Source organism: Calonectris borealis, chromosome 2 (assembly GCF_964195595.1).
Source record: "Calonectris borealis chromosome 2, bCalBor7.hap1.2, whole genome shotgun sequence".
Lineage (NCBI taxonomy): Eukaryota > Metazoa > Chordata > Aves > Procellariiformes > Procellariidae > Calonectris > Calonectris borealis.
Window position 1 is genome coordinate 73,677,094 of NC_134313.1, and position 18,124 is coordinate 73,695,217.

Sequence of the window (18,124 nt, forward strand, 5' to 3'; positions counted from 1 at the left end):
TTCTATGTTGAATGTTCACCCTAGTTGCAGGGGAGACAAGTTAATAGATCATTCTTGCTTGATAGACTTTTTATTTAGTATTTGTCATCAAAGGCATATCCTACTGGTTAGGTTCTTGCTAGAGTTGATACAAAAAATTATTTTAGCCTTGTCAGACAGTAAATATGGGGATGAGATTTTTCCATGCTGCAAGGATGCCTCAGGCTAACTTGTTTGTATTTACTTGTTTGGAGAAAGGAGGGACACAGTCTTAGCTGACACAGCCTAGTCATTTCCAAAAGTGAGACAGAAATTCTGGAAACTTTTCTCTGAAAAGCTCTGTCGTGTTAGTACTCATGGACCAGCTTAGTCCTGTTCATTGTGGGTAAAAGGCTTTTTAAAGCTTAACCTGCATAGGACTTGAGAAAAACCACCTCTGATAGGATGGTGGGGTGCAGAACCACCCCACCTGGATGGGGCATTCTAGCAATGGTGTCATATAAGGCTTTGGTTTAGAAGGTGACCTTGTGCTGTTCAGCATGACTTCACTTCTTGGCTAACTCTCCAGCTTTACTTCACTCTTTGAATAATGCTAAGCTGTAATGACTGGTGTCTGGCTTTTTCCTCTCACGGTATTGCTCTTGTTGACTAAATGTCCAGAAGACAAGTTTCCTTCCTACCTCACCTTACTGCATTGCACTTAGCAAGGTTACTTCTTAAAGTCCAGGGTTGATTCAACACCTTTCCTAGAAACTGCAGGAGTGCCATTCAAGAGGGAATTGGTCGAAAAAGGTCTACCAATGCCCCATGCAGAAGTGTTGTAGAGAGAGCATCTCACACTGAGATGCCTTTGTAGTCTTTGTGCAATGAGGGAGAAAAACATAATTCCTTTGTTTCCCTAGGTAATGGCAGCTTTGAAGTAATACAGCACTCTTGGGGGGGCAGAGGTTTGTTTCTCTTATTTTAGTATGAATTTCCAAGCTAAGTATGTTTTGTTTGGTGCAAAGTTTAACGTTTTTTCTTAAAAGGAGATTGATACATCTTCACACCATCAAGGTTATATCTGAATTTTGTGGTGCTGAGGCTTTGTGCCACTGAAGTGTATCATCAGATTGTTGAAGATCACAACCTGCTGGAAAAGCCAGCCTGTAGTGTAGGAAGGACAAGGAAACGGAGAGGAGGATTTGGAAAGTTGCACTGTGAAGGAGTTTAATTCCAAAATCTCAGTTACCTCAGAAAGTGATACCATACCCCACTGATTAAAAAAGAGAATACACAGAACAGAGGAGACAGTTTGATGCAAAATCCATTGTCAGTAAAGAGTTACCCTTAAAACTGTATTTTTAACTTGATTTCTGAGATAATTGCAAAACTAAGAGTGTCTGGTTTTAATATATTTCCTCCCACCAAAGAAATCCCTCAAGAATGGGAAGTAGCACCTGTTTATAGGCTAAATTAATGCTGATTGCAGTAATGCTACATGCCAAACTGCAACATAAAGCTTTCTTGAGTCACACAAATTGACAGCTATTTGTAACTCAGTGGCCTCTGAAGGTCTCTGAAGTGACACACAGCGTTATGGCAGGAGTACCAAACTACCCTCAAATTTCTTGGTATGAGAGAGAGAAAAAGAAGTAAATTATTCTCCGCTATCTATGACTTACAACATATCAGACAATACTATGTGATTTTTATTATGAAGAGTTGATTGTAGGCCAATCAAACTCTATTATGCTGTACTGGACACTGGCATGTGTAAGCAACTGTGGAAAAAGATTCTGGATAAAGGAATGCAAATGGACATGCAAAAGCAAAACAGAAAGATGGGGCACGTAGGAACAAGACGAAACACGTACAGCAGTAATTTCTAGGAATTTGCTGGTCTTCCAGAGTTCAGAAGAGAGAATGTCCTGCCACCTCTGTGGCCTGAGCCAGTGCACCTTTGTGGGTGTGAAAGCTTGAGGTCTAAAATCAGGCACTGGATGTATCTGGTCTTTGTATTGCACATGTTACTTTTTGTCAGTTTTTAACAAAACAAGTTCCATGATTTTGCCGTGTATCTGCTGCTATCATGGGGCTAGGATTCATGCTGGAGCAGAGCTTAAGGTGGTATCATGCCCAGCCATCTGCCAAGAGTTACTGCATGCCGGCTAAGGCAGCAGAACAGGCAGCGCCTCTGCTCCTCACTCACTGCAGTTTGTTGCTCAAAATCTGTGAGCAAGCTGAAATCAGGAGTGGTTTATGTCAGTTTGGGGTTTTGAACTGCTGGGGCTCTGGGAAAGGTGCACTGCCTCTGCCACTGGGACAGTAACGTCTGGTAAAGGCACCAGCATAGGTGCCAATAAGCCCTTAAATCACAGCGGCCACAATCTCCTGAGACTGTAGGGGAGAGCCCTAATTCTCATATATAACACAGGTGCTGGCTCGAGACTCACAGAGATCAGTAGGAGCGACTTGTACCAACAGCGGGGACAGGGTATGAGAAGAACATCCCGAGGTATTGTAACTAGGTTGGAAACCAAAAGCCCCAGGGCAGGGACACATGGACACACACACATGTTCTCCTTGCAGGCTGAGTGAATGTGCTGGTGTGGCCAATGAACTCTGGCCAGTAAACCCATGCCCAGGGAAAGCAAGCAGACATGGCACAGGTCATCTGGCCAAGCAACAAGTGCTACGCTGCTCCAGGAAGGACCCTGCAGTCCTCCAGCAACATATGCTCATCCTCAGTTTATTTTGCTCATTTATTCTGTGTTATGCTATAAAAGTAGTGCTGCTATCCACAACTGGCAGTGTATTACCATACAGACAACCTCTGACTGAAGCTGGCATAGCAACAGAGTGGAGAGCAGGATACTGCTACAGCTGCAACAGGGGAGGGAGGCAGAAGAGAGGGGACTGTGCTGAAGTCTGGTTTCTTCTCCATTAGGTGCTAGGGAGGACAATCTCTGCCAAGGAGCGATAAGGGGGGACACCTCTAGGCAGCCATAGCTCTCCCAGCAAATCTGCCTGTGCTGCTTCCCCTGTATTTCTCCACATCCACAAGCTGATTTTAAAAGCAGCATTTGGGAAACAGCTTGTGGTCACGTGTGATTAAAAGAAACAGTGGGTCATGCATGCCAGTGGCAGGGGAAAGGGTGCATGTACGCTCTGAACTGAATGTTTCCTTTTCATACATGGGCACAGTAATGTGCATGAATAATTCCCTACTGGGGAAAATAAAGAAAGGAGCAAGATCTCCCGGATTGCAAAGCAGTTCTGTGAGGAAACCGTCTGCATAGATGGTCCTTGAACACCTCCTGGAGACGCGTGCCTGACAGAGGGAGGGAGTTCTTGCGGCATCTGAGGACAGGGTGGGAAATCTCACAAAAACATGCACTGTGCCCCCTTGATCTCAGGACATTGTGCTTCTCCAAAGCTGGCTATATGGCGGCATTTGGATGCCTAGGTCACTCTGGTCACAGCCTTGCTGATGAGCAAGGTCTCTGTGGGGCTTCAGACCAATCTGTCTTAGACCAGTGGAGTGGCCAAAAACCTTCTCAGTATGAGGTTGCTTATCCGTGAGCTGTTCTTTCTGTCTCTTAGTCAGCAGCACTGAAATGCAGCTTCTTTTCTCATAGAGGCTTCAAAGTGAGATTGACAATCTGAGAAGTACAGTAGCAAGCTGCTTTAGCACAAACTCCTCTTTACTGTCTCCTAAAGAGGAGAGCTGATCGGAGTTAGATTATGGCATGTTTTTCTGGACCAGGGACCACCTTCAGCTCTGTCACTTTGACATCATGTCCTTCTCTTCTGCGAGACATTTGCCAGCAACAAACAGCCTAGTGCTCCTTCTGCATGAAGCAGGTAGGATCCTGTTCCTCCCAGCTACAAGCCCAAATTGCTCATTTAATGATTCTGGGTAGGTCTTAAAATACTGACAATTTTAGAGGGAAAAATCAGCATATAGTTGCTATTATGGAGACAGGTCAAACTGTAGCTGAACTATTTTCTCCTCTACAGAACATCTCGATTTCTTACAGCACGATATCTCCATCTGGGATGTGGACTCAGGGCAGCTCAGATTAACCAGGCTATCTTTGCCCTGGAAGCAACTGAACAGTGGTAGTTCATCTCCAGCTGCTGTGGTGGAAACAAAGAAACCTTTCATTACTTGCAGAGCTTTTGCATATATGTCTTCTCCTTGTGCCTAGCTCTCTTTTAGTGTCAGGCCTCTTTATGTTGCTGCAACTACTCACAGGGAACTTAAATTTCACTTGCAACCACTTTTAAGGTAGTTCTGTGCTGTCGGAGAGGCCCCAAAGATTAGTAGCAACAGGACAAAAGCTAAATATGACCTTTGCAGCACCTAATTTACAAGAACCTCTCTGCCTTTGAGGAGAGACTTGTGTACCTACCCTTCCTACACTGATGAGTTAATAGCATCTATTCTAGCCTGACTGGGGAGCAGCAAGTCACCTACAATCAGTCAATTTTGCATCCTGCTGCATCGGTTGAGTCGGCCAATGCCTTAGGCACTGACCAGGGGCTACAGGGCAGAAGCTCCGTCTGCCGTCTAGACCATTGTCATGAGGGAAGGCACCTTATCTCTGTACCTTATTAAAAAAAAACCCAGAGCAGAGCAGGAGTTGCTCACTGGTAGGGTTTTGTTTGGTTTTGTGTGTTTGTTTATTTTTGCAGTTACTGCATAAAATAGAGTAGCCGTCCTGAGAGTCCTCATGAATCAAAGGCACCTTCTTAGCTGAATGCCCCATTGACACTACAGACTTTTGCATCCTCCACATTTTGGTTAATCTTAAACTCTTTTCCAGCAAGGTGGCAGAGCTTCCACAGGGAGCTGCAGCCTCCTGATTAAGACACTGTTGTTGGAAGCTGAATCCCCAAGGGCAGTTGTCCCACTCGTAAGCAACCACTATGGAAGTTCTAGGGGCATGGAAAGGGACGGTGCAACAGCTGCCACCACTGCTTTCAGTGTCAGTTGCTGGTTTCTGTGCTGCGCTCTCTCCCATCCAAGTGCACGTCCAGCAGGCTCAGGGAATGACGACTGGAGGGAGCTCATCCCTTCCCATGGGCAGAAGCACCCTCAGCTCCCAGATTTCACTAGGTTTCAGCAGAAACAAAGTGCACGATCACTTAGCCCAGCCAAGAGAGGAGCACCCTGTGGCATGGGGCAATGCCCAGTGCCAGACGGGGTAGACCCAGGTACCTTCAAGCCAGTGACAGCCAGGTGTCAGAGGTCTAGTTTTGGCTGTAGCTGGAGTTTGAGTGCTGAAGTCTATGTCCATTTTCGTCTGTTGGATAAAATGCAACCCCAGTCCCTGTTCCCTTTTGGATAAGTGTGCATCAAAGCACTATCTTGCGAGTAGTCGGACTTTTGTGTGAAAGGTGTCCACAAAATATGAATAAGTGGTAAACTCTGTGCCTAGGAACTAAAATGGTGAAAGTGCCCTACAGGCATAGCTTAAAATCAGCTACCCTCCCTCAGTACTTGCTGTATGCACCTAATCAGGTATTCTTCATTTTCTGTTACAAGATTTCCCTGGTTTAATTTTCTCCTTGCTGTTGAAACCTATTAAAAGAAAATGATGGAGCAAGCTACTAGAACTTATGGGTGTAATGTTCAGTTGTTTCCATAATCACAAGAAAATAAATTCCGATGGATCATGTAATAGAAAAATGAAGAAAATCTGAGCACTGTCTCAAGCAGTATTTGGTTAATGAATATAAGACAGCGCTGATGACAATATTTCTTGTTACTGGTACTTTATAATGTGATGGGGACTGCATTATGCACAATGTAATTCTGGTGTGTGTTTTTTAATATACTTTTAATGAAGTGATGTAGATGTTATGGCTTTAAATGAGTGCACTTTTCACTTGTAGATAGAAAAAAGAGGGAGAAAATGGCTTTGGGGAAAAAAAAAAAAAGGAACATCATCTTTCAGAAAGGGAAGAGATAAAGGGACCTTTTATGGAATGGGGCATTTGGGGCTTCCATGTCCTTTTCCACCAGCCACACAGATCTCTGTGTAACCAACACAGTTTCAAAAGAAAAGACCTTCTAGTTCTGAAATCTAGTTTCAAATACTTATTAGTGAGAACACATTAAGCTGCTGTTGCTTTTGGAAAGGCGCTTTTACAGATATTTTGCAACTGTATTGTCCATTGGTTACATGTCTGCAGACCCAGGGCTCTCATGTGAATGGAGACATGGACATTTATATGCTTCTAATTTATTCCTTTGGGCTGATGTAAGTGGGAAACTGAAGCAACAATGTTTGCTGGAATTTCTTAATAAGGTTCAAAGGGATTTTAGTTATAAATTATATTTTGAATGTAAAAAAAATCTACACCAAAAGTTGTTCTTTTTTAGTATCTTCTTTGTCATTGCTACGAATTTTACCACAGGGGGTATATACGCAGAAGTGGAAAATTCATAGTACATTGCCCTCTCTGTTGGAACTGTTGTCTTTCATTATACAAATAACTGAAATGAACTGTTGAAAGATTGGGTGGGTAGAGAAGGCCATCTTTTTCTTTTAATGTAATCCTTTTTTTTTTAGTTCCTGTTACAGATGAAAACTATGTAGGTTAAAATCCTTTCTGAATCTTTTCCCAGAAATATCAATGAGAAGTTGCTCTTTTGTGTCTTGGTCACCCCAGCTGTGGAATAAAGCAGAAGTCTGCTGCAATTCATATTCTGTAAAATCTTATGCTAATTAATCCCAACCCCAAACAAAGGTAAGTAGAGAGAGAGAAGCAATGACTTAAAATAATAAAACTAATACTTATGCAAATAGGAAAGAACATTCCCCAATGATTGGCAGGGTTAGCATACAGCTCACTTTTTCTCCTCCATATGACCCTTTTCGCTTCCCTGTTTTATTCATCTTCTCATTTCTTCCAGAAATCCTGGACTGAAGAGCAAAGCACAAATACAACTGTTCAAGCACATTGACTGTGTGCATGAGGTAAACCTCACGCTCGTATGGGGATGCTTCACTATGCCATGGTACATGATGATACGTGCCTATCTCGGTCAGGAAACTCCTAGCCAGAAGGATGTTTTGATACAGATAGATGTGTGCTATGATCAACCCCAACCATATCTGTGAGTCTTCCCCAGGAATTAAAAAGGAAATGTCTGTATTTACTATGTTTTTTCTCTTTTACAGACCCAAGCGGCTCTGCAGGTGAAATCACAAAGGGCCACACTTGAGCAGACAGTACAAGCCTAGGAGACCAAGCTGGTGTCCCCAGACCTCAGGCAGACTCCTCAACACCCTGACTTCAGGGCAATCTCATTCTGATCTCCTCCTTCCTTCCTCCACCCTTTATGTAGGGATTTAAGGGTGTTTAGGTAGCTAATGAACCCTCAGGCAATAAAATATAACTAAAAAATCTTTCTACACTGAGATTGTTACAGGTTTGGCCATCATTCCGTTTCTTCTTGCAAAGCTATCCAAGGCACTGCATCTGCAACCTTGTTTAATATATCTCGCCTGGACAAAACAAGTGGTGACACCCATGTGGATGAAGGGCCACCTATTTTAAAGATGGAGGAAACCTGAGTACCAGAGTTTTAAATAACTCAATTCATAGCAGAAGTGCCTTACAATTTGAATTCTTTGTGCTTCCATTCAAAGCAGACAATCCAAGAAAAAAAATGTAGTAAATCTTTCTTGACACTGTACAGCCAGGATACACCCCAACAGGAAAGACCCTACCCCAAAGAACCGAATGCAGAAACAGCGTCCTTGGCGTGTATGCGTGTGGTGCATAGTGCATGGGGTCCCCATCACAGTTGCTGACACTGCAGTATAGCACTTAAAAAATAATTAGAGCAGGTCTCTATTGCATAGCTCTGCACAGTCCTGATGTGCTACACCCATTATAGCTGATGGAAGTGCAAACTAACGGTGAATTAAAGAAGCATGTGGACAGAAGAGATGTTTGCCTTGCAATTTTTGGGAACCCAGCACACCCTGTTTCTCCTATCTTGCAAACGACAGACAAGACGTTTTCAAACATAATGGACTTAAAATGTCAGGTGTAATCAAGGGTGAGACTGTGAATGCAAATGAACTGTTTTGATAAGTGCAACCTAAATCCCGAAGCCAAATTACAGCTTCCCTGTCACTGCAGTTCTGCTGTGTGAGGCGAAAGCAGCACAAAATCCTGGGAGGTGAGCAGAGGATGTGCATCTTCTCACTGCAGTTGGGGCACAGGCATCCCTTGAAAGCTGGGAGGGCAAAGGGGTGCCATTAGGAATGGTTATCTAAGAAATGAGGGAAAGCTGAGACAGAAGTGCAGGGCAGTTGAACTGAAAAGAGAAAAAACCAAACAACTTCCTGATGTTTTCTTTAATTACCGGTTCTGTTTTCTCAAAATATTGTGTAGCATGCCTTCACTGGATGGAAGACACTTTCCATCTGAACGACAAATAGGTGGTCCCAGATCCTGCAAGAGGAGGCCTGCTACAGAAGCAGGCTGACTGGTCCTGCTGCATGACATGTCCCAGCTATTCTCCAGCACCTGCCTGTTTCTTTCTGGCATCACTGAATTACTCAAGCTGTGCTCTGGAGACTGCCTTCTCTCCTACTACCACTTTGAAATTACTAATACTTTATTTTGCTATAGAAAGACAGTCTTTCACAAAAGCAGAGATGGAGACTTTTAAATTATTCAACCACTCTATGCAAATAGTAACTAATTTTTGCAATGCCCTAGTGAGGTAGGTAATTATATGTTATCCTTTCTGACAGGCAGAGACATTAAGTTTGAATCACTGGCTCCAGACCAGAGGAGAACTTTGAACTGAATTTTCCTGGGCTTAGGTTAAATTTTGAATAAAGCTCTAGTTTGATCAGAACGTGGTTTTTCATTTTCCATTTTTGTCACATCAAGAAACCAGGCTTGGAAGAATATCCATTGGCTGAGCTGCTAGAATATGTTCATAAATTATTCACTTTAACCTTTCACAGTCAAAAATGACACTGAGAGTACCATGGAAATAAATTGTTGAGGGTAGATGAGTCACCTGGGTTTCATTGCAAGTAATGACAAAAGCCAATTCTGTTACTCACCCAAATTTTACCCTCGCTGCCTAAAATGCTATTGCTACATCCTCCGTGAGTGACCTGGCTGGATCAGTCCAGCTATCTTTCTCATTTAGGGTCTTGTTGTAGATGAGGCAGCATGGTTTTGGTGTGTTAGAACTGTGTAATCCTGGAGTGATCGGCACCCATATTAGGTGTAGGCCCTCAGTAATCCAGAATTGGCTTGTGGTCTGCAGCTTGGTCTCTTCCAAATCTGCCACTTACAACAGGTCGATTATCTTGTGCATGACTCACTGAGTGCTTGTGGCAGTGAGCTCCCGTCCTAATTAAGGGAACAACAACCTGAACTCTTTGCTTTACATAGGTTTCCTGTCCCCTTTCCACCTTCTCTCTGCCATTCCTTAACTTACTTCCCTTTGACCTGTCCTCCTGCCCATGCTAACCTTTGCCGGTCATCACATTTGCATGCTCATCATCACTCTGAACCCCTTCTGCATGATTTAAGGTGACCAGAAGGGTGCTCGATGCCACAGGGGCAGTGACATAGGGGTTACACAGCAACACCATGAAAAGAGCACTGTTTCTTCTCCATCATGACATCTTGCTAAACTGCTGATTTTTAGACCATAGGTGGGCTTTCACTGGAGATGTCAAATTGTACTGGTTGATGAAGGCCATCAGCCATGCTATTTGATCTCTGAGTACCCTGGGACAGCCACCTTCATCCCTGAGCGCATCATACTCTGACACTTGATTACCACCACAGGCATCATCTTTAGCTTCAAAACAAAGCAAAAATCATAGTCATGAAGAAATAAGGGAGCTTCTGTAACTTGTCCTGCACTGCAAAAAACCTTGGGCCTGAAAATTACTCCTAACCCCATCCTCACAAGAACTCCAGTGCTATTAAAGTCTTGAATATTTCTGAAACCACTTTTTCTGTTTCTTGACAGGAACTTACAGTTTTTACATGCTTTGAATGCTCATTTTTGAAAAAACATATTTCCTAATGAAGTTATGTACAGACTGACAGCAAATCTTTGCCTCAAACATGCTGTAAAAGATCTCTTTATCGTGATTTTTTGTAAGTGGAGAATATGAGACACAGGAAGATGAAGCAATTTGATGAAAGTCACTCAAAGTCTACTACGACAAATGAGAATTGAACTGAGAACTGTGATACTCTTCTGCTCTTCTGATATGCTGTTCACTAAGCCACTTGGTAGCTATGCTATAGTTCTGCTTGCTTATTTTAAATACAGTGTTTAGAAGGCAGAAATCAATTCTTCTAGCGATGCATGCATGCATGTACAAGCAGGTATGACATGTATCTCCTTAGACTTTACTTCCATGTTAATACACATAGAAAACTGCTATCTGCTAACTGGTCGGAACTGTGATTTTTCCTACTACAGGGGGTAGGGTTTATGTTCACAGCCAGGATACAGTGGGACGTGCTCTTGCTTTAGCATCCTTCATCCTAGATCTCTAAAATGGAGGATGGAGGTTTCCACTCCAGTATGGCAAGACTTTTTCCCCATTCTAAAAATGCAAACACAAGTACCGTTGAAGATGACAGTCTTATCAAATGGATCTAAGCCATCCTTTTTTTGTTTTCAGTTCCCATTGTCAAAATGGGATCGAGGATCTGCCTGTGACATAACTACCAACAAGTCAATACAGATAAATATTAATTTTCAAATTCAACAGATGATGTGGGTCATTATAATAATTCAGGGCTCTAGGAGCACATTGAAGAGAGGACCTCAAGAGAGGCCCCACATAGGACAACTGAACTCATTTATCTGGTTTTGCCGGAACTACCTCAACGTATTTGCTGATTTAATAAACACTCTTTGCTCCTGCTGGCTGGATTCAATGTTGACCACAGGTGCTATTTACCTCTGAAATGCATGATGACTACCAATCAGACTCAGGGAGAGGCACATTTTTCAATAATGGATCAGTGTCTGAACGTGTCAGCAACTCATTTTACCTCATTCCATACTTAAGTCTGGTAATGCCAACACTGAAGACAAAGGGTCAGTTAATAGATTTAGAGGACTTAGCTAAGACAAGTAAGAGCATATCAACCAAACACATCATTGCCACTCCAGCCAAGGACTCATCAGCTCTTGGAAGGTGTTTGTCCCCAATACTGCAGTTTTTTTCCAGTAATGGGTTTATGCACCTTGTTTTCAAATGCATTCTCTCACACGTGCTGCCAATATCTGGGCATCCCTGTGAGTGTGCGCTTGCAAAAGATATCTCTCTGGCCACATGTCCCAGGGCCACATGTGGAACTGGGAGCATCAGCTGTGAGAAAGGATCGCAGAGTCCTCATTCTCATTATCAGCGACTTTCATCCTGGCCAGAGGAGAAATGGAAAGCAGTACATAAAATTGCTGTGAGTAACGAGGAGCAGCAAAAAGTGAAATATCTTAAGTATTATGAAAAAGATAGAAATCCCACTTCAAGGACATTTGTAGAAAAGATAGTTAGGCTATGCAGGTTTGATAGGTCCAGCCTGGTGCAGCAGTATACCAGCAGAATGCGGTATTCTTGTGGCTTTAGCCATTTACATAGATCTAACTTGGCTCAGGCCGGAAAATTGAGGAGCTTTGCTTTGTTTAAAAAATTGGGAGCTTGAAACTTTCCATTCTGAACAGAGTGAAAAGAAAACCATTTTCCTTAGAAAAGAGAACACAGGTAAGAGAGTACACGCATCTCCTCTTGAGTACAAACAATAACCTGGAAATTACTCTGTGGACAGAAATCAGCTGAATGCGATGGTAACACAAATAAGTCTGGCTGTGCTCCCCATGACTCAAGCAGCTTCTTGGACAAACAGATTTATGAAGAAATCTTTTTCTCCCAAAAGGAACTATGCTATTTTATATATTTAGCCAAATATTTACCAGTCTAAAAAGAGAGGTAAGAATTTCAGTTTGTGTCTTCTACATCTCAGGAGAATGTGTTAATCCTTGAGTACCAGTTGGTATGAATCTCAGTCTCTTTCGCCCCCTGGAATCTATTCTGAGCTTAGTAAGCCTTCTGGATCAATACACCAAGTTAAATGAACCTTTCAATGGAAAGTTTCTGTTTCACCTAACTGACAGGTTTTCTTGCGAAAGACTTACAAAATAACTCTGTACCAGTATTACTTCATATGTGCTGCATGAGAATGCCATCTATTTTGGTGGCCTATTTTTGTAGATATGTTTCAGTAGACCACAAAAGAGCAAACTGTATTTTTTCCAATTGCTTTTTCTGATTCTGCTTAGATGCTATACACAAGGGGTGGCTGAGAAATTCCTTGTGCTATATTTCCCCTCCAGAGAGATTCGTTTTTTCCAACTCTGAGTTGCTCCTGAAAGGAGATGAGCAACCAGACCTGGAAAATACTGAAATGTTGCCCCGAAAAAAGAAAAATCTTCTACTATCATAGAACAGCTATTTCTAAATATCAGAAAATCACTCAAAAGAAGTATCAGTAAAGCGTCCTGACGAGTCCACCTGACCTAGCATGGAGTTGGAAAAGGATGACCAGAAAGCAGAGAGTCCCATCACTCTGTCCTGAGTGGCCCGTCTGTTTTATGAGCTCTGATTTACAGTGGTTTTGTAGCATCTTCCAAACGCTGCACAGGGTGCTTTCTAACACGCAAACAAAAGTGAGACCTACATAGATGTGATGGTGATCTTGAGGTGGCATTTGTCAATAAGATGTAGGATTCACAAAAAAAGATGCCTTCCAGATACCATCACAAAACCATAGTTTTTCCTCCTATTTATGTTCCTAATTGTTGTGCCCAAAAGAAGGCTCCAAGATCAGGTGGGTGAGATTAACAGGGATAATAGCTGGTGGGTACAGAGAAGACAACACAGGAGAAAGGAGGGAGGAAAGAAATTGTGAAAAAAAGTAGAATTGTTTGAGAAATCGAAATGCAAGTAGCCTAGGAAGAATAGTAAAAGCAGTAAAGAACTGCAGAAATACAGGAAGTAGGCTTTGGAGTAATCTCTAAAATCCTCTTTGGCTAAAGCAGATAAAGTGCTTGAAGAGGGTATTTCACAATATCTCTGCAAGTTCTTGGTCTCAAATCCCAGGAGCAGGAGGAAGGCATGTTCCTTGCATGTAAAATGGATGTAGCTGAAGTGAACAAGGAACAGCCACTTGGCCATGTGGAGGGACTGCTGGTTATGCACCAAAATAAATGAAAATAGACCACCTACGCAAGAATAGAAGGTAGGATTGCTTCTGATATAGAAGTCAAGGCTCAGATGTTGCAATTCCACAGCTGTGGCAAATGATGCAGAATTAGAACGTGCTTGTAGAAAAACTATTAACAATAACCAACTGTTTCAAAGCCTTCTCTCTCCCCTTCTATTTCATGAATGTTTCTTAATTAGACTACTTTTCAGATGTGGTTACTAGTTAATGAGAACCTTCAAAAGAAAACAGGGCTAAATTGACAAAGATTGTAAAAATATGCCTAATTTTTTTTCTTTTTAATCCTTTGTGCCAAACAAACTGATGTTTTCCCTACTCTTATAACTTATTTTAGAAAAGTTAGTTGTCTCAGAATGAGTATCTGCAGACAAACAAGAAGACAGAGTTTGGTATAAACGCACCCACACCCAGCCAAGCTTTCATTCTCAGCTGCTCAGCACGGGTATATTAGTGCAGGAAAATAAGCAAATCTTACTGTAGCCAGAGTTCATAACAGAGCTGTAAATATTTATCACTCGTCCCTTTAAGCACACTTTCCCAATAATGCAAATGTGGAGCTACCTACCAACCTCGTATTCCCTTGTGCACATTTTTCTGAAAAATGATGTTTACAGTTCTCTTGCTGTCCATGTATGAATTACTGAAGCTTCTTTAAGCAGGTGTGGATTGGAGTTTTACTGACTAAAGCGCACAGAGCAGTGAAGAGAAGCTTTTTCCCCTGAAGACATTTTGATCGAAGGAAGCCCAAGAGGTATAATGCTGAGGGGCACAGGAGAAGCACAGTTTCTGTCACAGGAATACATCCTAAAGCAAGTGGATTTACAAGAATTGGAGGGGGAGGAGAGGGAAAAAAAGATAAGGTACGTGGCAGGAGTTAATTTCCAGGGAGCAGGGCATCAGTGAGAAGTTAGAAAAGCCTGGAACAAACATGGTAAAGGAGAAGATAAGGACAGAAACCTAATTGAATGCTTTGAAGTTACATTGAGTATTAGATAGAAAAAGGGAAACTACTTCGTGGGCCTAAAATGACCTACGAAGTGAAATGGAAAAGTCAGTGATGGAAAAGGAAAGCAATCCTTGATGCAGCTCAAATGTCTGAGGGATAAAGAAGGGAAGCCAGGAGAAAGAAACTGCAGGTTACAAAAATGCAGGTTCGCCCATGTTTCTCTGGGTATATCCTCTTCTTTCTTCTTCCTAAAAAACCCGTCTAGATGTGGAGGGCTGTTACAGCTTAACGGTTCAACATTTCTGGACTCCGCTTGGCTTGGCCAGAGGCGCCAGGATCCCCGCGGATCCTGACCCTGCAGAGAGCCCAGGTTGGTGGCACCACGTGGGAATTGATGCTGGCTCCCCCGCTACCAAACCCTTGCCATATAAACCCAACAGTGACTCGCACAGCTACCGTGCACCCTGCGTGAGGGATGCGACACTGCCAGAAAACCACAGCTGGAGGCAGCGTGCCAGCATGCAGCAGCTCCACAGGTCCTAAGAGTAGTCGAGGTGGAAACTGGGGCTGCTTTGATCACAAGTTAAGCAGAAGAAAAGGAGGAGGCAGGTATTACCTCGTCCATATTTGCAGGACTCTGACATTACTGCCATTATAATAATGGGGATAAAACCCAAAGAGTGCAAGTGTCTCGATGTCTGCCCTGAGTAGTGGGTAGACTACTCAAAGATTAGAATTCTTTGGGGAACTCCAGATTTTGGCTCGTTAGCTTGGCTTGCAGGGGCAGCAGTTGAGGGTAAGAGAAATTATGATGGCAAAGTACAGGAAGGGAAAAAGGCACAGCATGTCACTCTTCGGGGGGATTGTTAGTCATAAGGTAAGACAAATATCGTCTGTCAGCTTGACACTTTTCTATGCTTTCCTACATATATATATGTTCACATAGATATATAGGTTATCTTTCAAATGCTTAGTTATAATTCAACAATTTATTAGAAAGTTTCTTCCCCGGTACTTTGCATGTTTGATTCCCAAGACAAGAGAAAAGAGGTGGAAACAATACTGTTCTCAAATACAAATCAGATCAGCCCCTTCAGTTTCTTTGTTATGGTAATTGGTAATTACAGGAAAAAAAAAAATCTTAATTTAAGATGAAGATTGCTCCAAGTACCTTCCCTACACATGATCTGTCAGCAGCCCACCTTTGGATGACACCTATACTGGAGGTTAGAACAGGTCACACAAACTCTTTGAGCAGCCACGAGCCATGGGTCTCTGCTCCCCCTTCTCCCAGCACCTGGGGAACAACTACAGCAGTATGGAGAGCTGAGACAGTTGAAATGGGATCCAACGGGAGGCAGCTCATTGACATACTATGTTTTCCCCACTGTTCATCCACTGGGATGGACGTGCTGCCAGTGAAGCCGTCAGGAAAGCTTGGGGCCAAAATCAAAAGCTTGAAGAGGGTTAACACCTCTGAGGGAAGACTCGCTGCCTGGTCCTCTCTGATGGAGCCAGACAGATCCTTGCCCCCATGAGGATGACGGTGGCTGCATGCAGCTGGTGTAGGGTCACTGCACACCTGCCCCCATGAACAGGACCTTCAGAGCAAAAGCCTACCCAGCTTCGTGCCCACCGCTGCGCTTCAGCAGGGCACTCCCTGAGTGATGACAGGTGATCCCTATCCTCCAAAGTCAGCTTCTGTACGTGTCCCTGGAAGGTCCTTAATTTCTAGCTGGAGACCTGAGACGTTTCTGACCAGCGTTAGGTTATGGCACTTGCGCTAAGTACCGAACTCAGAGTTGGATTTTGTACCCAGTTTCTGTTTTCATCCTGGCTTGAACCCTTGGTCGGAGTTACAAGGTTCACTGCGGACTTCCCATCGCTGCTCTTGACACTCCCCCAGCCTGCGGGCGAGTTTTACTGGCAGCCTGCAGTAAGCTTTGCTCCCAGCAATGTGGGGGAACTGCCCTGACGAGTACCCGGGGGCTTCGGTGGCAGCGGGGAGGGCGAGGGGAAATGGCTAAGGTCTGAGGGAGGGCTGTTAGAGCTATTTCCCCAGCTGCTTAATTATCCGGTTGCCTTCCTGGCCATGTCCCCTTGCCTACACACGACATGTGCGTGTCTGCACACACACACGCACGCAGAGCAGGCTTTTCCAAGTTCAGATTAGAAGGCTGCTATTCAAAACGTGGATTGATTTTTTTTTTCCCTGAAGCAAACAGGTGACATCCATGACAGAGAGATTAGATTTGGATAAATTAGATGTAAGCCTAATATCAGGCAATTTTGAGAGCAGAACCAAACATTTTTAAAATGGTCCTGGAAAAGGGGAAAATATTCATACTTCAGAAAAGTATTTGCTAACATTGCTGAAAGGAGTCGTAATTTGATTCAAGGATAGCCTTGTCTCTTTGTTTCCTTCTGAATGCTTTTGGGAGCTTGCTTTCTAACCTTGACAAGACACGTGTGCTTATGTATGCCCGTTTTATACTGTTGTGCGCTTGGTTTTTTTCTGAGCTATTATAAAAAAAGGAAACAAAGAAAAACCCACTGATGTGAAAGAAATTTCCAGCTGAATTTGAGTGCTTGACAGCATGTATAGGTGGGCTGAAATAAAGATGCAGCCTCTCAGAAAATGTAAAACAGGCATTCCTGCACAATCTATGATATAGAGCAAACAAATCTGCCAACAGGTAATAAATGAATAATGTCGGTGACTACTGAACCTCGAACAAATATATTTCACTGTTAACCAGGGGATGTGTGAACTCAAATGCAGTCACAGGTTCTACAGTACCATTTTATAGGACATTGTATTTGTCCATAAAAACTTTTAAATGTAAAGGTAGAAGGAACCGACTGTATATATTTAGTGAAAAATACCTAGCCACACCAACGGCAGATATTATTGTCTGGAATGGAGCAAACTCCAGGTCAAACCTTACTTCCATTAAGAGGCTGAGCAGTATTGTATATAGATAACGTGAGAAAAGCTAACAAAATCTGACATTATCTGGACTTTCTGGTGTGGAGCAAACACTTCTTTGTCATTTACTGGTAATTTCTCAGTTCTAATGGAGTTAAAATGGAATTGCATTGGTATTATCACTTACGCTTTTCAATCTGGTTTTGCTTTATGAGATTTTTAAAGAGTTGCTTTGGTGTTCCTATTAATTCTTTCATTTATCGTAAAACCAGTTACAGGATTGCACTCTCTCACTATAGGTTTTTTATGTGCTGTGTTTGTATAACATGTTGTGTCAGAACTTATGTAACGATTTGTGGTAAGTGAACTCATATGGGAACTTCTCAGAGCGGGCACTGTACATTAAAAAATAGCCATTAAAAACAATGTTTACCCCACAGAACCACAGCAGTTTTAAACTCCGAGTCACGTGCTCCCTGTTTTTTCAGCTTTTGGCCATTTGAGCCCCAGATGAGAGCAGCCACCACCAGCACCCTGTATCCCTGAGAGCTGACCCACTTGGCATTGAACTGCAAAGGCTTTCGCTGGAGCCAAGGCAGCCGCTGGGGATGGGGAGCTCCCGACAAGAACGGCAGTACTTTCCACAGAAATAACCATCAGGTCTTTCAGGTGCGGTTAGGCAACAAGGAGGGGCCCGCGACAAAATCTCCAACCAAGAGCTTTCCTTGGGAGCCTGATTTTCACGTCCACGGCCCCTCCCTCCGTCAGGGGTTGCACCTGACGCCCCGTCATTTCTGTATCGGTTCGAAATACCAAAAGCTCAGCCTGCTTTGAAGGGGCAAGTACCAGCTCATCTCTCTGGGGTCCTGTTGGGAAATACCAGTGCCTTCTAATAGCCACAGGCAAGCGCCTTTGCCCCGGCTCAGTAACGCCGAAGTGCAAGCGCTGCTGCCTTCACCACTCTCTGCCAGAGCTTTCTGGGT